The following is a 10,858-nucleotide window of genomic DNA, read 5'->3' as shown; positions in this document are numbered from 1 at the left end:
ACTGCACAAAGGGATGGTCTCCAGGAGCCTCCTCCAAGACCGCAGATGGGAAACACTGTAGCCCTGGTGAGCTGACAGGGGGTTGGGGGTGGGGAGGAGGGCAGCAGCTGTCCACAGGCCAGAGAGTGGTGGAAACAAAGTGCAGGGTCTCCTGGGGTGCGAGGGGAGGGAGGGAGAGCGAGCTCCAGGCCCTGTAGGCTTCCTCATGTCCTTTGGGCTTCTCAGTCTGGCATTCAAGGTTCTGCTCTGTCAGGCCTCTGCTGAGCTCTCTGGCCTCACCAGTGCCACCATTCCCCCATGCAGCCGCCTTTTCCCTTGCTCCCCAAGCTGCTCCCGTTTCCCCAGGCAGCATCCCTTGTCCAGACCTTTGGCCATGCTGTCCCTCCTGCCTAGACTGGCCTCCCACTCCCTCAGAGGCACCACCTGCAAGATCAGCTTGTGATCACTTCATCGCAAGTTTCAGTCTGAAACTTCACTTCAGACCTGCCACTGCCAGGCGCTGTAGTAAGCTGAGGAGACCCTAATCACATGTGATTTGGGGGTTGCTCTTGGCAGCCTGCGGGGCTTCAGGCCAGCAAGAGCCCTGGCCAGGCACAAATGGGTCTCAGAAAACACTGGAAGTGAAGTAACGCCCCGCTGTGTCCCACCATTCAGCCTCATGCCACCTGGAAGTCTGGAGCCATCACCAATGATGCTTCATACCCTTTCTCCTTTCCCAGATAAAGTCTATAAGCATGAAAATCAAACAGATCCCAGCGCGGGAGGACACGGAGGTTCACACATTTTGGACTCTGAAAAGCACCAATTTATTGTCACTTTCTCCCGTTTTAAACAGTACTTGCGTCCACCAGGCCCCACCCCCAACCCCAAGTCGATGGGGAATTATAAGAGGCTGGTCCAGGGCATACAGTGTGGGCTCAATAACTGCTGACGGCCCCAGCTTTCCGTTCACATCTGCCCGTATTTGCTCCCAGAGACTCCTTGGCACCCACCTTCCTTGCTCGCCAAACACTCGTTGGCATTCAAGAGAGATGTGAAGTTTGGTCGTGCCACTGCACGTCCCTTCTCCACAAGGCACCAGTGGGGAATCCCTCGTAGGCTGATGGGCCCCGGGGGCAAAGGGCTCCCCTTCACCCGCACTGATCCCTCCCCTGTTCACAGCCCAAGTCCTCACCGGCTTCGCCTGACCTGGTGGCTGTGATCGGCTCAACCTCTGCGGGGTGTTTCAGGGACCGAATCCGGCATCTGCATCTGCGTGCTTTCCGCCTGGCAGCTGTACGTGAGACCGACGGGTGCGGGGCGGTGCTAGGAGACCCCGCCCCTCGGCCCCAGCCCGCCAGTACCGGGACCCTGGCCCGCCAGCGCGCAAGGGACTGGGCAGGCACAGGCCAGCAGGAGACACGTGAGTCCGCGGGGGAGGAGGGGATCCTCAGTCTCTGGACGAGACCTGCGTCACACATCTCCCCACAACGCACAGGTAAAGTCACCCTATTAGAAGGGGCACCTTGTGAGCCTCGGATCCCAGATTAGTTTGTGGAAACCCAAGGATCCTTGAACTCCCTAGTCCTTTCTCAGGCCAGGATGAGGAGGGAGCACCCAGCATCTAGCCTGCTACGTGCCCTGAGCTGGTCCCTACAGGTCCCGCCTTTACTTTCAACCCGATGTGAGGAGGGGCTGTCATGCCCGTTTTCCAGATGAGGACTGAGGGCTTTCATCCCGAGTTAGACGGCTGGCCAGTGACAGAGCCCGGCCTTGAAGCCGGGCTCTGGGTCTTCATCTAGGTCATTCAGAAGGTAACACGAGGGGAGTTCCCTGGTGGTCCAGTGGTTAGGACTCTGCGCTTTCACTGCCGGGTTCAATCCCTGGTGGGGGAACTAAGATCCCACAAGCCGTGGGGACCAAAAAAATGGTAACACGTGAGGGGAAGAGGCCCTGTTTGGAGGAAAGGGAGTAGGAATTTGGCTTCTGGGGGGGTCGGGGGGTGGCAGTGCAGAGGGAGGAGCCCCCACATCCCGGCATGGGAGGTGTGCAGCTGGGTCCAGAGGTAGCTGTGCTGCCTTGGTAGCGGGGATTCCTGCTGGGGAGGGAGGTCAGACATCCAAGTTCATCTTGACGCTGGAGCCACCTTGCATAATTTCTCTGAGGCCCTGTTTCCCCGTCTGTCATATGTGGATGATAAATAGTACACAACTCATGGGGCTGCTGTGCAATGTAAATGACTTTGACTTAATATGTACAAAGCCCATGGCTTGTACCTGGTGCCTGGCACACAGTTCACTTAGCATTCCTGTCAAAACTTAATTTACACTTAATAGCCAGCCGGCAACACAATGATTTATTGTTTTCTTTTTTCTTTTTTTCCAATTTTTAAAAATTGTGGTTAAATACACAACATAAAATTTACCATCTTTTGATTTTTTTTTTTTTAAAGAAAGAGGAGGGGAATCAAAGTGGATGATACATGGGTGTTCAGTGTACCCTTCTTTCAGCTTTTCTCCAGGTTTGAGAATTTTCAAAATAAAAACTGCCCCACTTGGGGCAAAGCTCTGAGCATTTCCTGGGTTCCTGGGCCAGCAGAATGCACGCAGGACTTGGCCCTGTGGTGTCTGTGACCTGCTCACCCCCACCCACCCAGCCCAGTCTGGAGCCAGTGAGAAGGAAAGCGGGGGACGGAGCCCTTGCTCTGCCCGGCCCTGGGTGGGCCTTTCCACACTTGCACCATCTCCTTCAAGACAGGATTCTTGGGGCCCAGGTCTACATCTGTGCAAACTGAGCATGGAGAGAAGTCAGGACTCACTTAAGGTCACACAGCAAGGAAGAGGTGGATCCCAGGTCTGCCTCCTAAGCCAGGCTCTTTCTCTCTGTGGGTGGGTGGGCTTTGTGTTGACCCCAACTCTCCCAGCCACTTTCTTATGCCTTCTGGTGCTCCTTGCCTTCCTGTCCCATCCCAAATCTCTCCCCTGTAACCTGTTATGACTTTCCTATCCTTGGCAACACCCCTGCCTCTGGGGCCCCCATCCCACTCCTTCCCTTCCTTGGGGTCACATTTCCCAGGAGTCACTCCTGGAGATGGCCAAGTACTATGAGGGTGTGGGTGTGCTCCATGGATTCTGGGACTGTTTGGGGCTGTGACTCTGCCTCATCTCGCTTCCCCAGAGCCTGGGTACTATCTTACTGGCAGCCGGGGGCCATTCATCGGTGTTCTGGGCAGGCGGCTCTGACAGACCCCTTGTCTCCATAGACAAGGCCCGGAGGCCGTGGGTGAATGATAGGCCCTTGGGCTCATTGTCCGTGTAGATGGTGGGGGGATGGCGGAGGGTGGGCGGGGGCGATGAGGACAGCCAGGGTCCTTCCTTCTTCCTGGGGCCTGGCCCTGTGCCAGACCCTCAGCCAAACTGTCCATAGTCCAGGGCTAAGAATATTGGAAGGAGGAAGCCAGCAGCCGGAATGTTTTCACTTTGGGGTTACAACAGACCCCACACAACTGGGATTTGGCCATCAACCAACTTTAATGTGACCTGGGCGCGTCTCTCTGCTTCATGTCTTCTTGCACCAAATGTGGAGAATCACTCCTTCCTTTCAGGGACATAGAAGGTGGCTGTGAGAAGAGCTGTGTGAGTACTGGGGTTGGGAGAGCCCCAAAACCTGGGCCTATTGCCATTTTTCTCTGGGGAGGATGGGCTTCTGCTCTACAGACCAAGTCCCTTCCTCTCTCCCGACCCCTGCCTACTCTGGGTCCTGAGAAACCCGGACAGGCCCAGAACCAGCCGTGCCTCCCCTCTTACCTGCCCCAACCCCTTCTCCACTGGGCAGTCGGAGCAGGCTCTCTAAAATTTCCATCCCCTGCTCAAACCCTTCTGTGGCTCCCTGATGCCCCAGGAGAAAGTCCAACCTTGGACACATGGCTAACGTGACCCATCTCTGCCCTCCTTCCTCCCTCACTGTGCCTCTTCCCCTTCACTCAGTGGCCCAGCCTGTGACCAGACTGAACATTTTGCCATTCTCACCCCCGGGCCTTTGCACGTGCTATTCCCTCTCCCCAAGACTAGGCAGGAGTACCCCACCTCCAAGTCCTTTCTGACTCAATTCTACTCATCCTTCAGGTGTCCACTTAGACCTTCTAGGATACTTTCCCTCCATCCTAAACTGTTTCAGGAGCCCCCAGATCCCTACAAAAGCCAGGGAACTGTCTGCCTTCCCCCTACGCCCCCAGCACCCGGGAAAAGCTTGACAGAGAGAGCACTTTGTGTTTGTTGAAGGACAGAAGGAATGATCCCACATATCTAGACACACCCAGACAGACACCTTGTGACCCTAAGGTTTGCATGTGAGTGTGTGCCCGGGGGTTGGTGTAGGGGGCAGTGGGGAGAGGACTTGGCTTCATGGCTCCCAAGGGCTGACAGTCACACCACCAGTTGTGGCCACACAATTGGTGAAACAACTATTTAGTGCCAACCTGTTTAGGGCCCTCCTCGGCCAGTGCACAAAGAGATGCCCCTCTTTCCCCCTCCCCACCTGGCGCCACCTGTCACTGGGGCAGCTCCAGAAGCAGGGAGGCGGAGGCAGCTGATGTAGTGGCCTTGAGCTCGAAGTCAGACTCCCTCCCGAATCCCACCCCCCACTCCAGGCCCCTCTCTGCCACCAACCAGCATAGGGACGTGAATGGCTACATGTCTCTGCTCTTGGTCTTGGCTTCCCTCTTCTGTAAAGTGGGGCTCCTCACCCCACGTTAGAGAGAGCGATCAGGAACATCTGTGACACACGTGGCCTGGAGCCTGGACACAGTGAGCGCTCTATTTGTATTAGGAGGAAACCCAGAGCCAGGGGAGAAGTGACCTGTGGTCACGGAGCAAGTCCAATGGCACAGCCTGTCTGCTCTGCTTTCTTCGAACTGCCCACCCCACCCATCTCTTTTCTCCAGGCTTAAACATATTTTTACCTCTACCTGATGTGACAGTGAATAGCTATGTGTTCAAGGTTTCTCTTGGGGGCGATGAAATGTTCTAAAATTGATTGTGGTGATTGTTGCACAACTCTGTGAATGTGCCAAAAACAATTAAGCTGGGTGCTTTATTTATTTATTTATAAATATTTATTTAGTTGCATCAGGTCTTAGTTGCAGCACGCGAACTCTTAGTTGCGGCGTGCACGTGGGATCTAGTTCCCTGACTGGGGATCGAACCCGGGCCCCCTGTATTGGGAGCATGGAGTCTTAACCACTGCACCACCAGGGAAGTCCCTTGAGTTGGGTACTTTAAATGAGTGAATTGTATGCTTCGTGAATTATATCTCAATAAAGTTGTTATTTTTTTTTTTAAAGAGCAATACTGTACAAGAAAAAGTGCTGGGCTTGGAGATGCAGGCTCTGCCTGTTAGTAGCTGCACGAACTTCTTGAGCCCAGTTTGCTCATTGGTGACTCGGGTCCTGTTCCACACCCTGCCTTCCTCCCAGGAACTTGTAAGATCAGATGGGAAAGTTGAGTTGCAATATGACCAGAGGTAATACCAGTACCAGTATGGTTTCTATAAAAATGGGTTTCTTACTCCAGATATTGACTGGATAAAGAAATGAACATATACTTCACCAAAGAGGAAATACAAAGTGAAAATACATGGGGAAAAGTGTTCCTCCTCAGTTGTAATCAAAGGAATAGAAACAGTAGCAGCTTTAAGGTATCATTTTAGTATACCAATTTTGGTAAAAACCTTTAAAAAGTGGTAATATACTCTGTGCAGGTGCAGTTATGGTAAAATCAATACATCCAGGTACTGTGACATAATATTAAATAGCATAATCCTCTTGGAAATCAATAAAGCAATATATAAGAGCAGAAATAAAGAGTAATATATTAACCAAAAATGTTAACATCTTTGATTCAAGTAATTCCACTGTATGGGATTTATGTTTGGCAGGCACCCACCTAAATGAGCGTGAAGATGTTCGTCACAATATTATACATAATATTGAAAACATTGGAAGCTTACTATGTCCAATAAATACATTATGGCTTATCCACTTGAAGAAATACTATTAAACCATTAAAAATGAGAATTATAAAAACAACATAGTGATAGGGAAACTGCAAATGACCTAACAGTAAAAGAAAAAAGTAGGAAGCAAAAAGTATGTGTGATATAATTGTAACTAATTACAACTCTATGTAGACTGTGGCAGATACTGTTGGTGACCAACGCAACATTTGTTCCTTTGTCCTTCTCTGTCCTCAAAATACTTGCTTTCTCAGCTTCACTTGAGCTGTGGTAGCCATGTTACCAGTAAGATATAAACCAAAGTCTCCCGGAGGAATTCAGGGAAATATGTTGCTTTACTGATAAATGGGATTCTCACAGCTTTTACCATCCCCTCCCTCTATCCTCATTCTGCCTTGAATTTAGGCAAGATGCCTGGAGTTGCAGCAGCCTCCTTGTGACAGTGAGGCAGCAAGCATGTTAAAAGGCAACCTATCAAGGATGATGGAGCAGCAACATTGAAAGACCCTGTGTCCATGACATCATTGTGCTGCCTCCCAACCCGGAAACAACCTGCTGCCAGTCTTTTGGTATACAACGAAAATAAACCCCCATTTTATTTAAAGTATTGTTGTTAGCTGCTGCTGAGAGCGTTACTAACTGATACATGGACAAAGACTTGAAAATACAGTGGATGGTGTACAAGATTCGAAGTTGGACAGACTGGGGTTCCAATCCTATTTCTCCCACTCTGTTATTGTGTGATTTCAGGCAAGCCACTTCCCCTGTGAGCCTCAGTTTTCTCAGCTGTAAGATGGATCTAATGATACCCACCTGTTGGGCTTTTCTTTTATTTTCCTTTTTTTTTGAAAAAAAATCTTATTTGCTTGGCTGTGCGGGTCTTAGTTGTGGGATCTTTTAGCTGCAACACGTGAACTCATAGTTGTGACATGTGGGGTCTAGTTCCCTGACTAGGGATCGAACTCGGGGCCCCTGCATTGGGAGCACAGAGTCTTAGCCACTAGACCACCAGGGAAGTCCCCCACCTGTTGGGCTTTTCAAGAATGGAATGACTTTGAAGCGCTTAGGTAACAGTAAAGTGGTATTCAGGTTTAGTCTCATCAAGCTAGAAGTCAGAGGTAAAACAAAAAGGAAGGAGCTAGTGTGTTAGAGGAGGGGAACTGGTTATGAAATTTTTTTTCCCTTTTTTTGTCTCAAATCTTCTTCAAGGCTGCTCTGGCTCTCTCTTCTCCTGTCGGTGACCCCAGCTTGGCATGGAAGGGTCTGGATCCAAGCCAAAGGTCTGTTTCTTGGTCCTATGTGGAGGCGGCGGTAGGTGGAGCTCGAGGCTCTCCGCTGAGCTGGGCCGGGGAGTGGGACTCCTCACCTGGCCCTGGCAGGCGGATGGGCGCTGGGGAGGCTCGGCGTCAGCGGCTGTGGCTCGAGGTAAAAATAATCAGGGAAGGACAGCTGCTTCCTTGTCAGCAACCAAGAGGGAAATAAAGCTCATGTCCCCTCCAGCGAAAACCTGCTCTCCGGGTCCCCTGGCTCCTGCCACCAACTGCTCGATGTCTGTGTGCCAATCCAATTTGAATGCCTGCGAGTCACCCCAGAGAGGGCTTATTTTAACTTCATCAAGTGCAGAGAAAAACATCCAGGCTGGAGTGTGGGAGGGGAGGAGTAGCTGCTTGGGGGCCCCAGCAGGGGATGGGATCCGGGGGCTGCTGCCCCTCCAGTGGTTGGACCTGGGGTCCCTGCCTCCTAATCTGGTTCAGCCGAGGCTTGGTGAGCACCCCCTGCGTGTTCCCCGAGCACCCCGTGCATGTTCCCTGAAATCGGGAGGATAACGTCCCAACCCCTTGGCCCCGCTCAGGAAGTCCTTTCCGACGTCCTCAACCTCTCCTATCCCCTCTCTTCTCCAAAACCCTCCTCCAGCCTGTCCCAGGCTCTCCACGAAGGCCCAGACGGCCTGTTCTCTCATGTCTCCATGCCTTTGCACTCACCCTGCCTTCTCTTTGTTTCTTTGCCTGTTGGATGTCTACAAATTCTGGAAAGTTCCTAGTCATGCTTCAAGACTCAGTGTCACTGGCTGCTTCCCCACCTCTCCGGGCAGAGTGAGATGTTCTCCCTGGATCCCCGCAGGATTTTGTACCCGCCTCTGTTGTCACAAGTAAGTGGGGGGGTCTCCCTCCCTTCCTTCTCTATCCTTCTATCTCTCTCTCTCCTACCCTCTTCCAACAAATGCACTGAACCCTACTCTCCACCAGGCCCTGTGCTGGGTGTCCAGGACAGATGTGAACCCCAGCCGGTCCCTGCAGCACGAGGTTAGGTGAGTCTCTGGCCTTGGGGAGAGCACAGCAACAAAGCTGCCCAGAAACGGCTGCCTCCAAAGGACAAAGTGAGGAATCACGTTTGTTGATGTTTCTTTTTTCCTCCTTTATTTTTTAATCAGGAATGTGCGCAAGAGACTGTTTCTGACCGCGACTCCAATGACAAGAGACTTACCTTTTTAGTTCATTCATTTATTGTTTTTCTGTGCATGTAGTGGTTTAATAATGAAAATAACAAGAAATGTTTCAATAATAAAAATGGAAATAATGTCAATAATTTAAAAATCAATGTTGACCTTTTTGCCGGGCTTAGTCTCTAAGACCTGCCTCCCCCGGAGGTCATTTTACTTTGCCTGCACCCTTAAGAGAATAGAGCACAGTGTTCAAGGCAGCCAGATCCGGGGACAGAGAACCAGGACTTTTGGACACTGCTGCCTCCCTGTCCCCGAGTGGGAACAGGGATGGTTGTTGAGCCCCCGGCCCACCTGGGATCCCCACCTCTGTCCCTGGGTTGGCGGGTCAGTAGTGCAGGGGCAGGGCTCTGGCCTGGGTGGAGGTTGTTTGTTTTGCATGTTTGGTAATTTGGAAACTCTGAAAGTTGAATTGTTCCTTAGGGCACATTAGAATATGCCGGCGTCAAGGAGGCTGTGCCAGCATGTCCCAGGCTGAGTCTCTGGCTGGGTGTGGTAGGAGCTGTGGAGGTGGGCCTCTTGGAGGAGGGTGGGTAGACCGAGGTGAGAGGAAGAAGAGGGAATTCTAGGTGTGCAGGGCTGGGAGGGAGGGAGTGAAGACAGGACTGGAGACAGAAATGGGGGAATTAGCAGGGAGGCTCAGAGAGGTAAAGCAACTTACCCGAGGGCACACAGCTGGAGTGGCTGAGATGGGCTTTGACCTCGACTCTGTCTGACTCTAACACTTACACTCATCTCCCTCCTGACCCCACACACTGGCCTCCAGATGGACTTTCTTGAGAGAGGTCAGACCGACCCCACTGGGCTCCTGCATGGTCCTGCTCCTGAGAGGTCAGACAGGGAAGCCCCTTCTGTTAAGACTGAAATCCTACAGAGTAGGGTGGAGAGTGCCCAGCTGGGAGTCAGGCACACTGGGGTTCACCACACACTAGCTGTAGTGGACACCTGTCACTTCCTAGGTGTCTAGCACACCCACTTCTTTTGGGGAATTCTCCTCCCCCACCCTTCATGTGATTCCACTCTGGCTGTCCTTAAAAGCAAATGAGCAAGCAACATTAAGCACACCAAGAATGGGCCTGGGACATGGTTTGGCCATTCCTCTAGTCATAAGTATGTGACCCTAGCTGCAGAGTTCACTAGATGCCTTGTGAGTGAGAAGAGCAGGGGTCCTGACTCTGGAGTTTCTAAGTTGGATAGATGTGAAGCGGAAGCTGCCGGTGGTCACGTATCATGGGGTTAAGTTTGGCTGCATATAACAAAAACTCCAAATAAAAGTGGGTTAAACATGCAGTAGTTTTGGGGGGGGGTTTGCATGTAAAAGAAGTCTGATGGTGGCCAGTTCAGGGCTCATATGACTGGCACTGGCATCCAGTGCATCCTATGGCCCCAAATGGCTGCCAGAGCTCCTGCCATTACACACATAATTCTAGGCAACAGGAAGGCAGAAAGGGGAGAAGGATAAAAGAGGTGCTCCTTTCAGCTGAGTCAGCTTGCCTCCCCATAGACAAGCTTCCCAGAATTACTATAGAATATTTCTATTTACATGTCACTGGTTGCAAAGGAGTTTGAGAAAGCTCATTTATCACCTGGGCACTTTGCTGCTTCAAAGAAGACCAAGCTTCTGTGTCTGCCACAGGCTACGTTTTCTGTCCTATCCATATGCAGTGGGAGGGAATAAAGCCAGCTGAGAGGAGGGCACTCATGAGATAGGAGACAGAGTGAGGGAGAACCAGAGTGCTGTGGACAGAGGGAGAGAGAAAAAGAGGGAGAGACAGGAAGAAAAAGAGGGAGAGACAGAGATAAAGAGGGAGAGACAGGAAGAGATGCAGGTACAGAGAGGCAGGGGCAGACGAGGACCTCACTGAGTCCCCGAGCAAAAGGGTACCTGAAGCCAGCCCCACCCCTCGACCTCCATGTTGCACGGATCAGCACACGCTTCCTTTTCTCCAGCCAGGTTGAATTAGGCTTCTGTCCCTTGTAACCGGAAAAGTGTGCTGACCGACCTTGGACAAGGATTTGCGCCTTCTCTGAGCCTTGATTTCTCCTTCCAAGAAATGAGGATCCTATTGCCCACCAGGTGGAGCCGTGACAAGGACTAATTGTGATAATACCTGCCCAGTGCCAGGCAGGGAGCCATGCCCAGCAGCCTGGCGGCCTGAAGGCTCTGCTCTTCCTCCTGTTACTTCCTCCTGTCCAGCTCCAGGGATTCTACCCCACGATTGCTGGGGGTTTACATGGAACCTACTCCAAGTCTGACCTGGGAGTCTGGCCAGGCTTGGGGGAGTTTTCTGGACACCTGAGTAGCGGGGTGGAAACTGAAGAAGCCCCCAAATAGAGAGAAGAGTGGAGGGAGAGCTGGAGAAATTC

The 10,858-nt window shown here is 51.8% G+C and overlaps 1 long non-coding RNA gene across 2 annotated transcripts; it reads left to right on the top strand.

The window, feature by feature from the left end:
- The first annotated feature begins 3,318 nt into the window (after window positions 1-3,318).
- Window positions 3,319-9,055, top strand: LOC117201106 (uncharacterized). 2 transcript variants are annotated; one of them, XR_004483063.2, is made up of 4 exons: window positions 3,319-6,560; window positions 7,201-8,140; window positions 8,238-8,299; window positions 8,423-9,055. It is a non-coding gene; the product is annotated as an uncharacterized LOC117201106 (long non-coding RNA). The 2 variants fall into 2 exon arrangements; XR_007478104.1 differs by having other exon boundaries at window positions 3,321-8,140.
- The last annotated feature ends 1,803 nt before the right edge of the window (window positions 9,056-10,858 follow it).

This window comes from Orcinus orca, chromosome 6 (genome assembly GCF_937001465.1).
Source record: "Orcinus orca chromosome 6, mOrcOrc1.1, whole genome shotgun sequence".
Classification (NCBI taxonomy): domain Eukaryota; kingdom Metazoa; phylum Chordata; class Mammalia; order Artiodactyla; family Delphinidae; genus Orcinus; species Orcinus orca.
This window is presented reverse-complemented; position numbering and strand designations above follow the sequence as displayed.